We start from the raw sequence: 24,024 nt of genomic DNA on the forward strand, positions 1-24,024 counted from the left end.
ACTTGTACCATTCACTGAGTATCTAAGCTTACCCTCCCTATGTATGTATGTAGGTAACAAGCAAGAAGTCGGCTACGCCGAGATGTGTGTTTTGTATGTATGTTATGTCGGCAGTTAGGATGTCGGCAGTCCTGAAGATTATGTTTCTTGACTTGTAATTCATGTATTTTGTTTATGTGGGCTTGAGAAGCCCTTTTATCAAGATGTAATATGTATTTTTGTACTTCATTTTATTTGTATTCAAGTTGTAAAGCTATGTAAAGATGTATGCCATTTCATTTGACTTATGCACTGCTCTTATGGATCACTTGTATTGTAAATTATTGCTTCCGCACTTGTTAGCCCCATACGTAATACTCTGATTGTGTGTGAATTTTGTAAGTTGGCCTTCGGTAATCCCGGATTACTGGCCATCACGGCACCATCCTACTAGGGGCGGTTTGGGGTCGTGACATATGCTCAAATAAGATTTTCTCTGTGATTTTCATTGTATTTTTGTGGAATAGTTAGCAATTCTCTGTGATTTTTTTAGTGTTTAAAATGCTTATCAATTATAAGTTTGTAGTTTTCTCTGGACTTTTATGTGTTGTTAATAATTTTATATTGACAATTTATTACAAGTTTGTTATTTTTTTATTTTTCATTTTCTCTGGATTAGATGTATGGATTTTGTGTGATTTGCTCTATTTTTTGTAGAATAGCTAGCATTTTGTGTTTTGATTGTGTTTTTGTTTTTGTGATCTTCAAAGTGAATTTAAGTTTGTAAATTTCTTTGGACATGGCATTTTATTATTTTCTCTGTTGTGTAAGTTTGTATGCTTACGTTATTTTTTATATTGTGTTTTTTTATGTATTTTGTGTGATGTTCCAAATTTATTTATACTGAACAAGTTATTTTTTGTGTTTTTTTTGTTGTTTAGATGGATAAGGCAATGTTGTTGCTGTGCAAATATAGGAATGATACTATTGTTATTAATGTTTCATGTGAATTGAACTTTGAGGAATTGGTTAGCATTTTGTGTAAAACATGGAAGAATTTGAAACCTGAAACGATCTCTATTTCATATTGTATTATGGGCCATCCAAATTGTATGGTTCAAGATAATATTGATTTTGTGAATATGTTGAAGGCTGTTTGTATATGCGGTGTTGATATAGTCGATATTTCAGTTGTTAGGTGTAGTACTTCTGATTAAGAGGATGAAATGGAGTCTAAATAGGCAGATGTTGCACATGGTGAATGTGATAGGCTTGTAGATATTGAAAGGAATTCACTCTCTGAGTTTTGCTCTCACCAAGAAAAGGTGTTATTATCAACTGGTTGGCAAAATAATATTAGAAGTATTGGACAAAAATTTGAGAATGATGTGGCTGAATTTCGTACTGTTTTGTGCAAGTATGCTATTGAGGTTGGTTTTGACTTTACATATATTAAAATGACAAGCTAAGGGTTACTGTAGAATATGCATATAAGGAATCAAGGGAATGGATGTGGCATATACATGCTTCAATTGAAAAAAACAAATAGGTTTTTTTACATAAGAACTTTGAACAATAAGCATATGTATGGTTTGACAGTTCGCACTAGTAAACATGGTAGGATGACTTCCAGCTTAGTTTCTAGGCTGATACTTGAAGTGGTAAGTGTGAAGCTTTTAACTCGTCCAATGGATGTTGTCAAAGAACTGACAGACAAGTATCGGGTCTCAATCAGTTATAATTGTGGTTGGTTGGGGGTTGAAAAAGTAAAAGGTAGTACTTATGGGGATTCTTATTTGTCATTTGATTAATTACGGTGGTATTTTGATGAGGCATGGAAGAACAATCTAAGTAGTCGTTGTGATTTGGATTTTGAAGATAGCACGCGTTTCAAAATACTGTTTGTGGTATTTCATGCATACATTGTTGGTTTCAACTATTGTCAGCTATTGTTGTTCCTTGATAGAACTTTTTGAAAGGACGATATAAAGGAGTTATGCTTGCTGCGACAAGGAAAGATGGGTATGAAGGTAATTAGAAATATATCTAATTTTCTCTGACTATGTTAATTTTCTCTAGATGTGGGAACTGTTTGAATTTTCTATGTTTGTGGTCATTGTTTGTAATTTTGTGAATTTTCTTTGACTATGTGAATTTTCTCTAGATGTGGTCATTATGAATTTTCTCTAGTTGTGATCACTGTTTGTAATTTTGTGAATTTTCTTTGACTGTGTGAATTTTCTTTGGATGTGGTCACTTTGTGAATTTTCTCTTATTGTGGTCACTATTTGTAATTTTGTGAATTTTCTCTGGATATGGTTATTGTGTGAATTTTCTCTGCATGTGTATATCTGAGATGCTTGTTCCTATTTGTTTTGTAGGTGTTTTTCCTTAGCTTTTGCTATTGTTGACTTTGATAAGAAAGACAATTGGTATTTGTTCCTTGAACATTTGTGTCAGTTATTGGCACCGGAGAGGGTGATAAGTTTCATATCAGATCGACATTGTGGTATTGTGGAAGGAATTGCAATGTTTTTCCTTAATTGCTATCATGCATTTTGTTTTGAACATCTAAAGAGAAATTTGAGAGATAGGTGATCATGTGGAAACGCAGGTTTGGCTAGGGAGATGATTGTGTCCAAGTTTTCAGAATGTGCATATGCTCCGACAAAGGCATCATTCCATTTCAAGTTGAATGAAATAAAAAGTGAGGGAGGAGATATTGTAAATGGTTTCTTGAGAATTTTACAATATGAAAATTGAGGTTATGCATATTTTGAGGGGAAACGATATGGGAAAATGTATTCAATTGTTGCCGAGTTGTTCAATTCATAGATACAAGAAGCTCGACACTTGCCAATAACAAATTTGGTGGACATGATATGGTTGCAAATCATGAATATGAGATCTGATAGGAGGCTACTTTTTAGTAAATGGAATAAATTTCTTTGTCTTCGTATGAATTGCGTGTTGGAGAAAGCTTTCATGGAAGGGAGGACGTGGAATGTGAGTTTATCATCCGAGAATATGTTTGAAGTGCATTGTTTTCCTTCAGTTATGGTTGATCTTGATTTGCAAACTTGTTCATGTCACAAGTCGGAAATAAATGGGTACCCATGTCAATATGTTGCTGCAATTTTTAGGAGTGGAAAGAATTTGAATTCATTCGTTGAACCACTTTTTCATGTTGATATGTAACATTAAGCATACTTGTTTTCAATTGGCCTAGTTCCAACTGTTAAAAAGCCTGTCTATACCATTAATGATGCTATGATTTTACTTCCATTGAGTAAGAGATCAGATGGGAGGCTGAAGAAGAACATAATTGCTTTTACTGGAGAATTTAAAAGTGTGGGTCGATGTGGGAGTATTGGTCGCCACAATAAGAGGACATCAAAGGAACCTTTAGTGAATAATTGAGAATATCCATTCGTTTTAATTGTTTACATTACATTTTATTGATCGAATAATACATTTTTGTTTTGGATGTGATTTGATTGCCTTAATTTGAGGAATTTCAGAGAAATTTGAATGCATATGGATCATATTACAAGATAATGTATTTGTTGTGCGTTGTGTCATGTAATTTTCTCTGAACTTTTTTTGAATTTTCTCTATAATTTCTAGATCAATGCAACACATACTTTCTGCACTGTGCTTATAATACCAATCAAATTCATCCAGAAAAATTTACATACTAGAGAAATTTACTTTGTGCATTGTGTTTTTTGCATTGGGTGGTGTTTTTTTTTTCCTTCTGTGTTTATGTTAATTTCTAGTGCATTGTGTTGGTACAAACAAATTATATGATCAAACTAGAATTGGATGGTGTTTTTTGCATTGGATAGTGTTTTTTCTATGTTTATATTAATTTCTAGAATTTTCTCTGTGAAATTCTAGTAACTTCAAACCAAAGAAATTTCTTTACAAATAGAATTTTCTCTATGTACATTGTATTGATAATCACCAGTTAGCATGCATTATCAATAAGACATAAAGAGAATTGGTAATCATCAAAGAAATAAAAAACATATATTTAACCATTCATAGCAATGAAATTTTGAAGTTTACATTAGTCAATATATATATATATATATATATATATCAACCATCATCAATCCTTCAATTTATCAAAACAAATATTGAAGGACTATTCCTAACTACATGGGTCATTTACTAGTTAGTCTTAATTTCACTAGTATTCTTTCATCACTCTACTTGTGGTACTTCTTATGTGGTATTTCAATTGATTCTGTCAATGACTGGCTAACTTCTGTAGTAAATCTCTCTATGATTTCTACTCTCAACAACTTACATATTTTTTTGACAATGTCGGGCTGATAGGTTCATGGTTAATGTATTGTCTCATTATGTAGTATACAAAGATGCCACAATCCACATTGCATATAAATTATAGACGTATTTAGTTTTGAGAAACATGCAAATTAAATTATCTCATTTTTAGATGTTGTACGAAACTTATTATGACGGCCCCAATATGTACATTATTTTTATATATTTATTTGTGTGAGTTTAATTGCTTAATTGGATGCTTAAGTGTGAATATCTGTTTGTTCATGGAATACTTGTTTGAATTGCCAATTTAGAGACAAAAATTGAAAGCCTTAACGGCTTCAGAAATCAAAATTGGCTAGCCCAATAGGCTAATTAGAATATTTAGAATTTTATGGCAACTTTAATTAAAATTTGATTTGAATCAAAATAATTAGAATAATTTATTGGAATTAATTAGGATTAAGTGGGATTAATTATCCTTAAGCAAGCTTAATAAACTTAAGCTAATTGAACCTATATATATATATATATATGTAGCTTAAGCTTATGAATTCATCATCTTCATACACTCTTGACCTGAGATTTTAGAGAGAAAGAGAGGGAGAACTCAACTATAGAGAGAGAATTAAAGAAGACTTGAAGAATTGAGCTAGGATTACACTTGACTTCAACTCTAGATATGGAAATCACATCAATTCTTGTAGACAATCCATATAGAAGTTGAATTCATCAAATTCCTAAGTTCATTTGCATGTAATTGTGTAGAGGAAGCTAGGATTACCATGAATTTGGGAGAAACAAGCTAGTCATATACGTGCATGCATAAATTCTTGACCTTGAGGTTGAATTTCATCAAAGTCACCACATGCATGAGTTGTAGACACATAATCTTGAAGACTTCTACATGGTTTCACATCTTTTTATACCATTTTGTTGAGTTTTGAAAAGAAAATAATCAAATTCAAGATAGGCATGGTTTATAGCATGAAGTTCTAAGTTTGGTTTGAGAATTTATCATGATTTTGAGTAATTGGTTTCAAATTGAGAGTGTTTTCATGTTATACAATGTTTTTCCATGATTTTATACCAATCATGCAAGGTTTAAGCATTTGAATTGCAAGTTTGAACTTCAAACACAATTCTGAAAATTCCAGAATTCAATCAGTTCGCTCGAGCGATGGAAGTGTTGCTCGAGCATACATTTCAAATTCCCAGTAGTTTTGCAGACAATTCCACAATGGCTCGAGCGACTGAATGTGCGCTTGAGCGAACCCACTTTTATTTAGTACTTGGCTCAAGCGACTATTGAACAATCGTCGAGCGTGAAAATCGAGCATTCAATACTTTTGCAGCCTTTATAAATGGCTCGAGCGACCAAGTGTGTGTTCGAGCAAACACCTTATTTTCAGCAACTTTCAAAAATCTTTCATAAGTGCATCATTGCATCCTCATGCTTATTAGAGCATTCTTAGACCTTGATAAAGATAACAATAAAAAGGAATTGATGTAGAAACATACAAGAAGCGAATTGAATTGAGATTAAACGTTAAATCGAGATGGAACCTCAATGTGTTTTTACTATGTATTTTGTATAGGTGGACGTCCGAGGCCTAGCGTCAATTTAATCCACTGTGAGTAGTAACTCCATAAATATATGTTTAAACTATATTTACTTTTGAAATTGTTATATGATTGGTTTATTGGAATGTTGTTTTCCTTTAATGAATGAAGTTCATGTTTGAATTGTATTCGTGGCATCTAATAGCGAGGCCCTTGCATAGGGGAAAAAATATCATGGCCCATTGGCCCTCGCCCAGGGGAAACAATACCGTTGCCTATTGGATAATTAAAACATAGAAATCTCTAATGTTAGACTGTCGTGGTCACATTGACTATGGAACATTAATTGACCCTCGTGGTCCCATTGATCGACCTTTGTGGTCCCATTGATATCGAAATATCGTTACTCTATTGGGTGTATCATTTGAAAAGACTATTGCTATTGTGCTATTATTGGATCATTATGAGTTGAATTGAAATGGGAATCGTATTGAAACATCATCAAACTTCATTCATTTAACTCCTTTATTCTGTTATTACTCACCCGGCCCTAGCTCACTATTTATACGTATATGTAGGTGAGCAAACTGAGCATCAGGGATAGAGAAGCCTCGGAGTCTACCCATGTGTCAACCATTTTGAAAAGCTCCCTAGTTGGAGTAAGCTTGGGCTTGAGTGGAGCCAAGCAACTCAAAACCCCTATTGTGATACTCTTCTATTTTGTTCTTTTGTTTTGTTATTTTGGGGTTGTTTTGAATTAAAAACTATGGATGTTTGAATTATGTATTAAGTGCTAAGGATTTACCATGGTGTGTGAATGCACATAAGTAAGAATGGTTGCACAGTTATTATATGAGGTTTTACATGTATACACAACTCAATGGTTCATCTATATGTTTCATATTACTTCCACTAAGCCCTGTAAATTACATTGAAATTGATTTTGTCTATTGAGTCCGTAGGTAATCTCAAGATTATTGGCTGGTCATGACGCTAAACCTATAGGGGTGGGTTTCGGTCGTGACACTTTTGAATCACTGACTTATTATGGAGCATTCTCGATATATTCAAGGTCATAACTTGTGCTTTGTGAGTCCATTAATTTAAATGAGGATTGTGATTGTGCCTCTCTTTCATGGCATGCTTTCAAAAATTTCTCCACGTAATCTTGCTACAAAAGAAAAAAATATTAATTATGTGAGTTGTGTACATGTGACTAGCCAAAGAAATTTCAAATAACAGAGAAATTTACACGGACAAGGACACAATTAGCTAGAGAAAATCAAAGAAGACATAAATTAGTGGGACTCTATCCTGGTCAAAGAAATTTCAAATGCTAGAGAAAATTACACACACAATCACACAACTAGCCAGAGAAAATGAGACAAACCATAGAAATTAATGTGAGTTGAATGTGAGTAGAGAAATTTCAAATAATAGAGAAAATTTCAAACACATGCAAACAAAAAAATTTTAAATAACATACATATTTGGATTTTTAGGAGTCAAGTGTCAAATGTGTTGGTAATTTCATGTGTTATAGATCAGAGAAATCTACATTTGTTACCAATTGTTTTGCATCTTCAAGATATTTGTCATACGCATCGTTTCTCCTTGGCTTTAGGGAATTGTAGTACCTCATAAACCATCTTTTTTTGTCCAAGACCAACAAGGTCTAATGATTTTCATCAATTGACTTCTCATTGCCACCACTATTTTGGGAAATGAAGGAACCGGTAGTTCCTCTATGCATGTTCAAGATGCCTGTCAAACAATAAGATTTGGAAAGAATCATTTCCCATTAACTTGATGAAGTTCTGTGGTCAGAGAAAATCAAAAAATGCTCATAGAAATTTGTGTGACAACCCTCACCACTGATTAGTGCTAATCTATGATTAAGCATGTTAAGTGACTGATTGACTGAAATTTTGAATTGATTGATTGAGTGTATTAGTTTAAATGCAAATCTATCTGTTTGACTGCTAAATGATATGTTCATGCTTTATGTTTTAAACTGCAAATTGAAGGCCTTATTGGCGGCCGAATCCGAAATTGATTAATGTTTTATGCTAATTAGAATTAATGTGATTTTATGGTAAACTTAGTTGAAATTTGATTTGGTATGATTAAATTGGATTAAATAATGTTAAATTGCATTAGTGGGCTTATTTACCAAATTGTCACTTAGTGGACTAGTTCAGGAGCCTTTTATTTGATTTCTATATGCTAGCATTGTAACATTTCTTCAGCCATTTGTTGAGCCTTAACCAACTAGAGAGAAAGAGAGAGAGAGAGGAAAAAACTTGATTTCAACAAGAATTGCTTGGAGACTTAAGAGAAATTGAAGGAGTCTTGCATAATTGAGCTTCTACACTTGAAATTCAAGGTCTAAGGTAGGAGAACAATCTTCTTGAGCTTGCATTTGAGTTATATCTTGCATGATTCATGGAAGTTTAGTGAGTTGAGTCTAGATATGGCTTAAATTGTTGAATTGAAGCTTGAATCATGCATGCATGTGCATATCTTGAAGTTTAGAGTTGTTTTCATGGAAATTATTGCATGCATGTTGTAGACGTCCCCGAACGCCCCGGGAGGAACAAGCTCCCGTTCCGTTCATTTGGGGTCACTACAGCTCAGGACTCTCAAATTTGTCACGGTTCTAAGTCTGAACCAAAGAGTCCAAATCCGACAAATCGTTTTGAGAAAAATAGATTTTTGAAAGAAGTGCCAAACATGGACTGCTTTGCCAGATACAGAGTCGCCACCTAAATATTTTTTATGGGGGAATTTAGGAAACCCTGACTCGTTGCCTAAGGCCACGTGTCCGTCATCACCAAAGTTGCCTCGGCTCGGGAACTTGGGTACGATTGGGGAAGGTCACTTCGTGAGCACCCCCGCTCGCCCGATCAAAGATCGGCCTCTACTAACCATGATATCAAGTTTTGAAAACATTGTGTGTTCTTATTCCGGTTATTAGCCTAGATTACTATGTGATGCGCACAGCATACAAGTATAGACTGGATCGCCTGAATTGGAACAAAACATTTCATGTTTGTTTGTTTAAAAATGGTTTGATGGTGCTACTCGCAAGTAGGCTAAGACGTGGATTTGCCACCCTCAGGTGGGCTTAGAAAACATGATTTTTGCCACTATCTAGTGGGCTTAAAACACACATTTGATGATTTGTTCCAATCCAAATAACCCAACCTTCACCCACAGGCATTCAGGCAGTTATATCACATAAGCAAATAGTCTCATGGTAAGCATGCTATTCATGGCAGTCACTCACACGCATGCAAGGATGCTAAAGCATAAAAACTTACCGAGTACTCCAAGCCAAAATAGAAACTACATTAGAAATCATGCATGAATCCTAAGTATACAGAAATGCCTAATGCAACACATGCAAAATGCAACTATAGCAGGCTCGGCTATTCTAAACATGGCATATGGAATGCTACAACTAACATGTACTCAATTTGGAATTGAAAGTACGATGCAGTTAGTATGGTGCGCCGAGCCCGGTGCATGCAAAACAGATGAATGATGCAAACATGCTGTCATACTGTATGCTAATTGAAATATGCCCTAATCTAACCATCATAAGCAGGTAAATAAAAGGGAGAAAGACGTGGGGTTGGAAGACATACAACACACACACGCACACTTATTACAGTTATGCCCTCGCACAGAGGGTCCAAATAAATAATACAGTCCCAAATGAAAGAATAGTACAGTCCAAATATTATAGTCCAAATAATGTACAAATTCCTAATTAATTAATCAATTAACTAAGAAAACTGTAAAACTGGCGTACAAGCCAGGGACTGCCTTGCTCCTGATGAATGATGCATGTCTAGGCTGCCTTGCGCGGAAATCCACCGGGATGCCCCAATCAGCCTCTGTTTACACCTTTTCTTGAAATGCGCGCCAAACTCCAAAAAGTTGCTGATTCTTCATTTTGCTGCAACAGAGAGCAGGAAAGGGGCATAGCAATGTATTTCACAAATATATGCATGCCTCGATCCTCGTGCCACCAATCACGCATATCGATGCATGATGGCCGAGGAGCCGAAATGTGCAACTTAATATAGAATGAATGCACGTGTAAACACAACAAGAACCTGACTCCATCATGGATAATCCGGAGTGTCGGTGACTGGGAATTGAGACACGTTCCGTCACTCGGAGTACAAAACACACCTCGTTTCCCGTGCCCGGGCTAACTCCTATCCCGAACACGATGCAATATGCATGACATGCATGAATGCAACTAAGATACAGCCTAATATGCACAATGCTATGAAAATGAGATGCCTCGAAACACGTGCACACAGGCACGCAAACCGAGAAGATGACATACGCAATGCAATGGCATGGAAAATGCAACAAGGACTTATACTAACATGAGAGAGCCTCAGCCACACTCACATAAGATGCCGACGGATAAAAATGAGGTGTCTCGAAATACGTGCACACGGGCACGCAAACCGAGGCGATGATGGAATGCAATGTAATGACATGGAAACATGATATGGGCTTATACCAACATGAGTGAGCCTCAGCCACACTCACATAGGATGCCGGCGGATAAAAATGAGGTGCCTCGAAATGCGTGCACACGGGCACGCAAACCGAGGCAATGGCAAAATGCGATGTAAATGGCATGGAAATGCAACATGGACTTATACTAACATGAGAGAGCCTCAGCCACACTCACATAAGATGCCGGCGGATAAGAATGAGGTGCCTCGAAATGCGTGCACACGGGCACGCAAACCGAGGCAATGGCAAAATGCGATGTAAATGGCATGGAATGGCATGCAATCATTCCAATGGAATTTCAGCACTAAAATATGGGGGAAAACAGTCCCGAAATGAGGCGAAATGATACCAAATGCATGGAATTGTCCCGAAATGTGAATTTAGGCACCCGAAATGGCCTATAGCTATGCAATGCATGCACAATATGGACATGGAATGTAAAGACAGAAGCAAGGCAGCCCCAAAATTAGCACTTTTCCAGTTTATAGCATGGCCAAACAATGGACAAAAACAGAGCAAAACAAGCATGCAAAAATGGGGAATAAACATGAGATTAAGAAGCAACTCATAGCTACTGTTCTCGAACAGGTTCGGGCCCTTCAACAACATTGAAGAGGGGCCAAAAATAAGCACTTTCACAGAACTGTAAAAACCTCAAAAACAAACATAGATAAGGCTAAGCTTTTATGCAAGAAAACGGACCAAAAGGTGGCCAAAGAGGCAAGTAGTATATACAATGCTCAAACTGAAAAATTCCCTTTTACAACATTGAATAGGGACAAAAAATAAGCATATTTCCAGAACTGTAAAATGGCCAAAAATAAAAGCACAATAGGTTGCCATGGCATGCAAAAATGGGACCAAAAGGGGAGTATAAAGGTAAGTATAACATGGAGGCATCAAATGGTGAGGGGCCCTTCAACAATGTTGAAGAAGGGCCCAAAATAAGCACATTCACAGATTACATCATGCTCAAAACAGATTACTCATGGGCCAAAAATAGCATGCAAGAAAACGGTATTTACGAGGGATATTGAAGCAAGTGGCATATGGAGGGCTCAAACAGGGTTGAGCCCTTAATGAGACATGAAAATGAGTTCAAAAGAAGGCCACTTTCAGTTATGGCCGGAGCTCAAAGCAAAAAGAAAGGATGGCTTGCAAAAGATCCAAGAAAAGGGCCAAAAAGGGGAAATTGCAACTTACCTTTGAAGACCAATTCTTTTGTTGCTTCTTGGGCCAAATTTGTTGCCTCTTAGCTGCTGGAATTCCTCTCCTTGCTCTTGGAATGGAGTGGTGGTGGTAGAGCTTGGTGTTGTAGTGTAAATGGTGGTGTAGGACTTGGAGCTTTTTAGGAAAATGAGAGAGATGGAGGGTGAGATGTGTATTGAGCCTTAAAGAACAAATTTTCTAACCCCAACATATGATGCCACCAGCTGGTTATAAGGACCAAAAGGAGGGTGTAAAGGTGGGGGAAAAGGAGGCAAGCTTTCCCCCACAAAATATCCCCCGGATTGGGATATTTTCTGGGGGAAACAGCTGCACAGCTGTAAAGTGCACAGTGCAAGGAGCTCGGCCGGCCTGGTACTTTTGCTGCAGGTGGCCGGCCGGCCACACCCCCTAGCTGGCCGGCTAGGGGTCAAAAGGGTCAATCAGATTTTCTGGCCGGCCACCAATTGAGGGTGTCCTCCTATCTGTGTACAATACAACCCTGTGGTTAAAAGTCCAAGAAAGTGGGTCCAAGGGGTTCAACATTAGCTCGGAAAGAGGGGGTCAAAAGGGTCAGGTGGAATTACTGGCCGGCCACCAACTTTTAGGGTCCTCTCATGTGTGTACATCACAAATATGTGGTTCAAAGTTCGAGAAAAAGGGTCCAAGGGGTTCAACATTAGCCCGGAAGGAGGGGGTCAAAAGGGTCAAGTAACACTAATGGCCGGCCACCACTTTTTAGGATTCTCCCATGTGTGTACATCACAAATATGTGGTTCAAAGTTCAAGAATGTGCCCCCAAGGTGTTCAACATTAGCCCGGAAGTGCAAAAAACGGGCGCCGGAGGGCGTCGGAGGATGTATAACTGGTTGCTGCAACAATTGCTGGCCTCCCACTCTTCAGTGACCTCCCCGGTGATAAAACAGAGGTACCTGCCAAAAATGAACGAAAACCGTTGCAAAACGAATGCTCGGGGACCAAAACGCGCAGTTCGAGGTCCCGAAAATGGGCTGTTAAGCACTGAAAGTGGCATTCGGCCACGAAGTGGGTTTCTCAGACCCCAGTGTCCCTCAAAAGGGAGCAAATAGGAAGTATGCCAAAAAATTAGAGCAATAGGAGATGGTTAAGCGGTCCCGAACCGAGGCACACGGCCTGACGGCTCCGAAAACCGGAAACCGGACTCCGAAATGGGCAAAATGGCCTATGGCCACAAAATGTAGCCTACGGACATTGAGAGATGGTCTACGGGACCTCTCCCTCCCCTCGGGAAAAGAAACAGAGAAAACGGAGCCTGGTTCGCAAACCGAGGCAAAGTACAAAAGAGGGTTCGGAAGTCCGAGGCAGGGCTCACGGTCGTGACTCTGAAGCTTCTGAACAAGAACATTATGCAACATCACCAAGCGCTCAATCGGTGACGTCTGAGTCTTAAGGTCGGTCAAAAATGGGGTGTCTACAGTTGCCCCTCTTTGACAGAACTCGGAAGTCATAAGTGACGGGAGTGAATGTCAAAGCCCAGAGACGACCCATTTTTGACAAGGCCGAAGACTTAGACAAACGTACAAGATAAACAGAGATATGCCCGCAGGCATGCCCGCAGGCAGGGGCAAAATGCAAATGATAATGCAAGAAGATTTTGAAGATTGGACTTATACGCTACGCGAAGCCGGTTTCGAAATTTGGACTTATACGCTACGCGAAGCCGGTTTTGAAAGTTGGACTTATACGCTACGCGAAGCCGGTTTTGAAAGTTGGACTTATACGCTACGCGAAGCCGGTTATCACTCATGATCATGTAAAGAGAACTGTAATGAAGCAAATATGCGACAATTTTAAGCAAGTGAATACAAATCTAACTACATTTCATGCAGAAAGGATGTAAGAAAATTATGCAATTCTCACCGCGTCTCATACGGAGAAGGCTAAAAGCGACTACTGAGAAAACCCGGAGTCTTACACACAACATCTCTCTACGCATCACACATAGGAGAGGAAGAAGGTAAACCTCTCAGTGTATCACACGCAAAAGAGGAAAGGTAAACTTCTCAGCGTATCACACGCAAGAGAAGAAAGGCAAATTCCTCAGCGTATCACACGCAAGAGAAAGCCGCTCAGCATATCACATGCAAGAGAGAAAAGGGAGATTTCTCAGCGTATCACACGCAAGAGAAAACTGCTCAGCATATCACATGCAAGAGAGAAAAGGGAGATTTCTCAGCGTATCACACGCAAGAGAAAACTGCTCAGCATATCACACGCAAGAGAGAAAAGGGAGATTTCTCAGCGTATCACACGCAAGAGAAAACTGCTCAGCATATCACACGCAAGAGATGCAAGAGAGAAAAGGGAGATTTCTCAGCGTATCACACGCAAGAGAAAACCTCTCAACATATCACATGCAAGAGAGAAAAGGGAGATTTCTCAGCGTATCACACGCAAGAGAAAACTGCTCAGCATATCACATGCAAGAGAGAAAAGGGAGATTTCTCAGCGTATCACACGCAAGAGAAAACTGCTCAGCATATCACACGCAAGAGAGAAAAGAGGTGGATGAACACCGGAATTCATCCGAATGTTCGAAACCAAAGATGCCCTAACGCATCGCATGTGAGAGGAGAAAAGACGACAATTGCAAATGAAAAGGTGCATAACGATGCAGGTGAAGTGTACATAACAATGCCAGTAATGAGCATAACAATGCTAGATAGATGTGCATAACAATGCAATTGATGAGCATAACAATGCTAGATAGATGTGCATAACAATGCAATTGAATGAGCATAACAATGCTAGATAGATGTGCATAACAATGCAAGCAATGAGCATAACAATGCTAGTGGAATGCGCGTGACAACACCCGTTTGAAACAAAATACCGAATAAGGGCATGCAAGCCTTAAGTAGACCAAATTCCAAACGCAACCTCCGATTTACTTCTCGAAGGGGTCACCATACATTCCAAAAAGGATACACCTCGTGCATGCCGACTGACGATGAGTTACACATCGAAGACATGAGTTGAAAATTCCGCAGAAACATTTTGAGCTGAAAAGAGTGGGTTCTCCTTGCACTTTCTTGATTGTACTTCCAAACTGCAGTTACTACCTTTCCTTCCTGGTTATGTTCACAACTTTCCCTATTATCCAACGGGGTGACAGACTAGGTTGATTCAGTATCCCGAATCGAGGCGCATTCACATGCTATCTCAATCTATGGGGCTGCCATACAGATTTCAAGCCGAGGATAAACCCCTGGGTATTTAAACCAGACTTTAGTCTCGGAAATTCCGAACCTTTGCGTTCTAGGCAATAGCCGTCCGAACTCTAGTTTCCACCGTCGCAGTTGGTCTCCTAGGAACTCATTGTGAACACAGCCAAGATGCTTCTGGCGGGGAATGGTACTCAGGGAGAGCACTTCTGATTACCATTTTGGCTTGAAGCAGACTTGATCTTGAGCTTGAGGTAGAGGCACACTCATACTTCGGAGCATTGGCAAGACCTGAAGAGGTACACACGGAATGTAGTCTCGGAACTTACTGAAGTTGAAACAAACTCAGATGCTCGACATTTCCTCTTTTGCTTTTGCTTTGCAGTCTGGAACCCATATAGCTTCAAATAGGTCCTAGTTTGCTGTTCTGACATGACCTGGGTTGAACCCTGCGGTTTTATGAAAGAACGAATCTTGTTTTGCACAGATATGGAGAACGGCACGGCACTCGGAGTGCAAAACGATTTTATTTTTGAATTGATAAATGAGCTTTTGACCGGGTATCGAGCCTACGACTGAACGCAGCAAGACAACTCAACAAGGAAATAAAAGGCACACAACCTAGACACATCGAGTAACACTCGAGACGACTCAAAACAAGAATCGAGATAAAACAAAAAGACACAATACTCAGACGTGCACAGGGAGCCTGTTTCACCGGGTAGTGTTTCCCACCCTTTCTCATTTGTGGTTCTCACATCACTCGGCCCTCAAGCTCTGTTTTTCTGAAAAAGCCCTCTTCTCACTTTTCCTCTCATCGCACGTCTCTCTATTCTTCATTCTCTCATTTTCCATCCCTCCCCTGGGTGGTTGATGGATGAACAGGAAGTTGCGGGCTCACACCCAACATAATCAACTCGCAGCTATTTCCTTCGGTGACATCTGTCGATGCGCCGGATGAGGGAATGGAGCATCTCGATCCTTTCCAATTCGTGCTTCGCACTCGGCTTGATACCTCGCTGCTTGAGAGAGCTTTCTGCCCTTTGTTGTGCCCTTTTCTGGCGAATACGGTGCCTTTCTTGGCAAGTATGTTGACAATGGGAAAGACAGGAAGCCTGACTTAACTGTGCCCTTAGTTCATCATTTTGACCATTTTTTGTTTTAGTTTTCTCCTAAAAAATTTTGACCAAAATGAGAGTTAGATAAACATGCTTGTTCGATTTTCTGATTTGAAATCATGCAAGTTAGGCTGTGAGCACTGAGAGTTTTCATTTTTTGGGTCCAAGAAATGGTCCAGTTTTGAAAATGGAATACTTTTCGAAAAGGTTAGTCAACCTCAGTAAAAATTTTCAAAAACTATTTTTGCAAACGACCACTGCTCAACGAGCACGGAACCCACTCTTGAGATGCACAATCTCAGATCCATGGCAATGGAAAATTGCCCTTTGTCTGAAGGACACTGTATGGCAACGGAAAGTTGCCCCTATTTTGAACAGCACCACGGCGCATTGAATGGCAACGGAAAGTTGCCCCTTGTTTGGGTGGCACCGTAGCGCGTTGTTGGCAGTCCTCAGAGTGACGAACACAATCCGTCTCTTGGATACAGAGAAGGCAAAGATGATCAAAACCATTACATGGACACAATTGAATTGTTTTACGGCTGGACTTCAGAATGAAGTTGCCTACGTATCCCAAAGATGGGAATCAAGCCTCACGTAGTTCGGGGTTAAGGCACACTCGGGTATTAACCTCTCCTTTTTAGGCTCTAACTTTTGCCAAGGCGCCCGTTGCGGGTTTTCGACCTTGCGAGCTTTGTTCTTCTTTCTTTTCAATTCTTTTCATTTCTTTGATTTTCTTTTTTTTTGTTCTTTTCTTTGCATATTTTTTTTGTTCTCTTTTTTGTATTTTTCTCTTGCTCTAACTTTTGCCTGGGTCGCCCTTCCGGGTTTTCGGCCCAGCGAGCCTCTCAAGGGTAAAAGCGTAGCTTCGTCCATGTCAAATGGTTTTGAGATTCTGAAGTCATCTGAATCCAGGAGAATGGCTGCTGTTTTGCTTTGTAAGCTTCTTCTGATGAGATCTGATCTTTTTGATCTGACTTTCCTGGCCTCTTGTTCGAGGGCTGCTTCAAATCCGGCCACACAGGCCTTACATCGTAGTTGACCGTTGAACCTTCTGAATGGGCCCAAGGTTTGAAAGCAAGGGCTCAAGTCTCGAGGCTGAGAGCGATCCTAGGCTGCACAATCTCAAGAGCGATTCCACACAGGTCTTCACAGGACCGCGCAAAATATTTTGTTTTCGAAAATTTTTAAGAAAGCGACAAATCACTCGCGCTGAAAATAGTGTGAAACCCAGTCTGGATCAAGCCAGGGTCCTTCCCAGTACTCACACTAACAAGCATGATTTCATTCATTAAGGGCTTAGCACGCCTCTCTTTCTCTCGAATGATCAAAGTTTTGCAAAACCCGAGGAATTCCTTCCTCTTCGTTTTCACCGCAGTGTTCGAAAAGTTTTGAAAAACTTAGGTCGATGCAATGAATTCAAAGCACAGAAAAGACACAGTTTCTAATCAAATACTTCCATCTCATTTAGAATTTCTGGCACAACTGGCACACGGCAGAAGCGAACACGAGAGTGTGAAAATCACTGCTGTTTCATTCAAATCTGTTGGTACAACTGGCTCCCTGGCAGAAACAGACTCAAAACAAAACGAAAAGACAAACAAAATGGCGACGCCCGAGGTAACACCCCCCGGAATCACCCGACTCCTGTACAACAGGACTGACTCGATACAACAAGACAGATCCAAAATAAAAAGAGACTGACTCAAAACAAAAAGACAGACTCAAAACAAAACAACAAGACTGACTCAATACCCAAGTCAGAAAGCACAAAAGCTAGCATTCGCAAATGCTCAAAACAGTGCATGCCATACACCATATCTGGAGTAAACTGAGCGCTGCCCGCAGGTGGTTCATCCTTCCAATCACATCACGTTATCCCCTACAAGTTCACTGATCAAGTGCCGATATACTTTGCAGGACCTGGTGCGGGGATGACCCCATTGTCAAATAGATCCTGTACTTCATGGCGAAGACGGAAGCAGGCGTTGGTAGTATGGCCAGTTTGTTGATAGTACGCGCAGTACTGGGTAGTATCATGTGTAGCCGGAAGAGGGTTCGGGAGAGGCCGAAGCTCAAGGGGTTTGAGATGGCCTTGTCCAACAAGGATTTGGAGAGCTTTGGACAAAGGCATATAGAGGGCATGGAAGACCCTCCGACCTCGAGGTTGGTATTTCAAGGTTTGTGGATTTTTGCTGGACGCACCAGCAGGGGGATTAGCGGGTGCTGGCCTAGTTTGCTGATCTCTTCCGAGTGGAGGATTAGGGCTGAAAGGAACATTCCTCGTACAAAGGCCCTTCTCCTGGCTTGCCCCTTGATTCAGACTGCTCTCATTCTGAGTGGCGAAAGTGTCATCCACAGTTTTTGTAACAACTGCGAGGACTTGCTCTTTGTTCAGTCCCTCAGCTTTCAAAGCCTCAATGTCCCACCGAAGGTGTTCATGGGGACCAATGCCTGCCCCTACCTTGCTCCTACTAGTCGCTTCCGCTTTGTCAAGGGATTGGCTTTCCTCAAATGCAGCCCGTCCCAACATCGGGGAGTCTTTCGACATGAAGTTCCCGGTATGTGGTGTGGTCGATGATGGAGCCAATGTCCCGGAGGCCAGATCCGTCACGGTTTTTTGAAGATCTTTAATCATTCCCATCAACTCAGAAGTAGTGGGTTCACGGGTTTGAGATGGTTGAGGTTCAGGTGCACCCATCATGCATAGGTCCATGCTTTCTGGGATAAACACCTCAGGCTTGGTTAGATGGGCCGGGGTGATGTATATGCTGGGGTCATAGGTGGATGGCAGTATGTGGATGAGATTGAGGTAAGCAGGAGATGTTTGGTCATTGGGGTCTGAAGGTGGAGCTATCGTTCGGTTGTCGATGAGATTTTGGACCTCATGACGAAGGCGGTAGCAACGGTCGGTGCCATGACCGCGCTGCTGATGGTACATACAGTACTTGGAGGGGTTATGCCTGGCTGGGAGTGGGTCAGGAAGAGGTTGAGGATCGAGGGGTTTGAGATGCCCTTTTTCCATCAAGGCTTTTAGTGCGCTAGTCAGGCTCATATAGAGGGGGGTGAAAGTTCTACCCTGAGCTCGGGCTGGGCCAGCTGTTTGTAGGCTTGGTTTGGCAAAAGGGTCGGCTGTGGCGACTGTATTGATTTCGATGGGTTTGGGAATAGCGCTACTACCAGCGTTGGTACTCCCTGAAATCACCTTCCTTGTCAATTCCCTTGTCCTGGGAATGATCCCGCTGTTGAACGCATTCTCGACTTGAACCCCCAGTTCATGCAAACTTTTGAAAGTGAATAGTGGAGCGACTATCAACTTTTGCAACATATCATGCTCAAGGTTTCGCACCATCATCTGCACTTGATCCCTCTCAGAAGGGCGACGATCTGTCATTTGTGCTGCCTTTGCTCTCCACCTTGCAACGAATTCCACAAAAGGCTCTGTTGGGTTCTGGCAGGTTGCTTCAAGCTCTTGGATGGTCATTTCAACTTGGGTATTGTAGGAATACTGATCGACAAAGGCCTCAGCCAGTTCTTCCCAGTTTTGCTTCACTGTATCCTCCAATTTGGTATACCAAGTAGCTGCTACACCCGACAGGGTTCTTCCATACAGAGAGAGTTTCTGTGGCTTAGTCAGACCCATCGGCTTTAGGACATCTAAGAAAAGTCGGATATGTACCATTGGATCTCCAGACCTGTCGAAACGGTCGATATATGGCATTTTGAATCTGTCTGGGAGCCGGATGACAGCCTCGGTGTGCCCATCCTCAATGCCAGGAATGGAGTTAAGGCCCTGTGCCTTTTTGAATTGCTTCTCAAGGTTTGTAATTTTCACTGCAATCGGATTGAACTCATCAACATGAAAGGGTTGAGTTTTCTCATTAGGCTGCACCAGGGGTCTGAGCACCTGAGCTTGAGCCAACCCTTCTCGAGGATTCAGACACTGCAAGTCTTCAACTGGCGGAATTGGGTCAAAGTTCGGTTGGGGTCCCAAAGCTGGATGTGAGGCAGATGCCCCAGATGGGCGCTGCATTTCAATACTGGTCTCAGCCTGCATGGTAGTTCCCTGATTTAGCGCTGCTGTCATGGCCGCAAACTCTTCCGAACCTTGTGCCATCACGGCCTGCTAAGTCTGAACAAAGGTGATGTGACTGGCGACTGACGGATTAGATGAACATATGAGCCCTGACCGGCTTTTCTTTACCTTGCCTCAGCGAAAGAACACTGGTTGCCCTTGAACTGAATCTCTGACCTGACAAAGTCTATCAGCACAAGTTCGATGAACCTCGGGGGATATCGGAGCCTTCTGAAGCTATGGTTCCCAGACTACCTAGCAAAAGAGAAAACAGACAGCACCTCAGCCTGATTTCACCTGAACAGATACGAGCATAATTGAATGAGTGTGCCCTCTACTGAATTCTGCTGCAAAATTCTGCCCCAAATCTGAGCCTGATACCCACAGGTAAAGTTGACTCCCAAATACTGATAGTAATGCCCGCAGGCCTGATGCCCAATATTCGCAAACTGGTGCCCGCAGGCCTGATGCCCAAACTCATACACTGATACATGCATTCCTGTAGAGACGCACTCTAAAGCACATAACAGATAAGTGAGAGCCAAAACGCCCCTATGTTGGGGTAGGGTTTCCCTGTCCTATTTTGTCAGGAGCTAGGGTTTCACTACGCACACAGCGGTTTCAAACAACCTATGATCGGGTAAGCAACCTGTCCTAGCTTGGAATGGTCACTATGGATCCGAATATGCACTAGGTCGAATGGTCAAAGAGGGTGCCCCGGTAAAACCGGGGTTTGTGTTCCCATACTGGCAGAGCCCACAACCGGTCAGCCTTATGGTCGTGCCTTGACAAGACAAGCCTCCGGCAAACCGTTCAGGAATAGCAGATGGCAAACACGGTGTCCTAAGAGCACCAATGCAAATGCAATGCAAAGAAACACACAAGTGTAGTCAAAAACAGATATCATGAGTTCGAGTCAAGTTCTCTAAATCCCCAGCAGAGTCGCCAGAAACTGTAGACGTCCCCGAACGCCCCGGGAGGAACGAGCTCCCGTTCCGTTCATTTGGGGTCACTACAGCTCAGGACTCTCAAATTTGTCACGGTTCTAAGTCTGAACCAAAGAGTCCAAATCCGGCAAATCGTTTTGAGAAAAACAGATTTTTGAAAGAAGTGCCAAACATGGACTGCTTTGCCAGATACAGAGTCGCCACCTAAATATTTTTTATGGGGGAATTTAGAAAACCCTGACTCGTTGCCTAAGGCCACGTGTCCGTCATCACCAAAGTTGCCTCGGCTCGGGAACTTGGGTACGATTGGGGAAGGTCACTTCGTGAGCACCCCCGCTCGCCCGATCAAAGATCGGCCTCTACTAACCATGATATCAAGTTTTGAAAACATTGTGTGTTCTTATTCCGGTTATTAGCCTAGATTACTATGTGATGCGCACAGCATACAAGTATAGACTGGATCGCCTGAATTGGAACAAAACATTTCATGTTTGTTTGTTTAAAAATGGTTTGATGGTGCTACTCGCAAGTAGGCTAAGACGTGGATTTGCCACCCTCAGGTGGGCTTAGAAAACATGATTTTTGCCACTATCTAGTGGGCTTAAAACACACATTTGATGATTTGTTCCAATCCAAATAACCCAACCTTCACCCACAGGCATTCAGGCAGTTATATCACATAAGCAAATAGTCTCATGGTAAGCATGCTATTCATGGCAGTCACTCACACGCATGCAAGGATGCTAAAGCATAAAAACTTACCGAGTACTCCAAGCCAAAATGGAAACTACATTAGAAATCATGCATGAATCCTAAGTATACAGAAATGCCTAATGCAACACATGCAAAATGCAACTATAGCAGGCTCGGCTATTCTAAACATGGCATATGGAATGCTACAACTAACATGTACTCAATTTGGAATTGAAAGTACGATGCAGTTAGTATGGTGCGCCGAGCCCGGTGCATGCAAAACAGATGAATGATGCAAACATGCTGTCATACTGTATGCTAATTGAAATATGCCCTAATCTAACCATCATAAGCAGGTAAATAAAAGGGAGAAAGACGTGGGGTTGGAAGACATACAACACACACACGCACACTTATTACAGTTATGCCCTCGCACAGAGGGTCCAAATAAATAATACAGTCCCAAATGAAAGAATAGTACAGTCCAAATATTATAGTCCAAATAATGTACAAATTCCTAATTAATTAATCAATTAACTAAGAAAACTGTAAAACTGGCGTACAAGCCAGGGACTGCCTTGCTCCTGATGAATGATGCATGTCTAGGCTGCCTTGCGCGGAAATCCACCGGGATGCCCCAATCAGCCTCTGTTTACACCTTTTCTTGAAATGCGCGCCAAACTCCAAAAAGTTGCTGATTCTTCATTTTGCTGCAACAGAGAGCAGGAAAGGGGCATAGCAATGTATTTCACAAATATATGCATGCCTCGATCCTCGTGCCACCAATCACGCATATCGATGCATGATGGCCGAGGAGCCGAAATGTGCAACTTAATATAGAATGAATGCACGTGTAAACACAACAAGAACCTGACTCCATCATGGATAATCCGGAGTGTCGGTGACTGGGAATTGAGACACGTTCCGTCACTCGGAGTACAAAACGCACCTCGTTTCCCGTGCCCGGGCTAACTCCTATCCCGAACACGATGCAATATGCATGACATGCATGAATGCAACTAAGATACAGCCTAATATGCACAATGCTATGAAAATGAGATGCCTCGAAACGCGTGCACACAGGCACGCAAACCGAGAAGATGACATACGCAATGCAATGGCATGGAAAATGCAACAAGAACTTATACTAACATGAGAGAGCCTCAGCCACACTCACATAAGATGCCGACGGATAAAAATGAGGTGTCTCGAAATACGTGCACACGGGCACGCAAACCGAGGCGATGATGGAATGCGATGTAATGACATGGAAACATGATATGGGCTTATACCAACATGAGTGAGCCTCAGCCACACTCACATAGGATGCCGGCGGATAAAAATGAGGTGCCTCGAAATGCGTGCACACGGGCACGCAAACCGAGGCAATGGCAAAATGCGATGTAAATGGCATGGAAATGCAACATGGACTTATACTAACATGAGAGAGCCTCAGCCACACTCGCATAAGATGCCGACGGATAAAAATGAGGTGCCTCGAAATGCGTGCACACGGGCACGCAAACCGAGGCAATGGCAAAATGCGATGTAAATGGCATGGAAATGCAACATGGACTTATACTAACATGAGAGAGCCTCAGCCACACTCACATAAGATGCCGGCGGATAAGAATGAGGTGCCTCAAAATGCGTGCACACGGGCACGCAAACCGAGGCAATGGCAAAATGCGATGTAAATGGCATGGAATGGCATGCAATCATTCCAATGGAATTTCAGCACTAAAATATGGGGGAAAACAGTCCCGAAATGAGGCGAAATGATACCAAATGCATGGAATTGTCCCGAAATGTGAATTTAGGCACCCGAAATGGCCTATAGCTATGCAATGCATGCACAATATGGACATGGAATGTAAAGACAGAAGCAAGGCAGCCCCAAAATTAGCACTTTTCCAGTTTATAGCATGGCCAAACAGTGGACAAAAACAGAGCAAAACAAGCATGCAAAAATGGGGAATAAACATGAGATTAAGAAGCAACTCATAGCTACTGTTCTCGAACAGGTTCGGGCCCTTCAACAACATTGAAGAGGGGCCAAAAATAAGCACTTTCACAGAACTGTAAAAACCTCAAAAACAAACATAGATAAGGCTAAGCTTTTATGCAAGAAAACGGACCAAAAGGTGGCCAAAGAGGCAAGTAGTATATACAATGCTCAAACTGAAAAATTCCCTTTTACAACATTGAAGAGGGACCAAAAATAAGCATATTTCCAGAACTGTAAAATGGCCAAAAACAAAAGCACAATAGGTTGCCATGGCATGCAAAAATGGGACCAAAAGGGGAGTATAAAGGTAAGTATAACATGGAGGCATCAAATGGTGAGGGGCCCTTCAACAATGTTGAAGAAGGACCCAAAATAAGCACATTCACAGATTACA

This window comes from Camellia sinensis, chromosome 10 (assembly GCF_055761805.1).
Source record: "Camellia sinensis isolate YWXY chromosome 10, ASM5576180v1, whole genome shotgun sequence".
Taxonomy (NCBI): domain Eukaryota; kingdom Viridiplantae; phylum Streptophyta; class Magnoliopsida; order Ericales; family Theaceae; genus Camellia; species Camellia sinensis.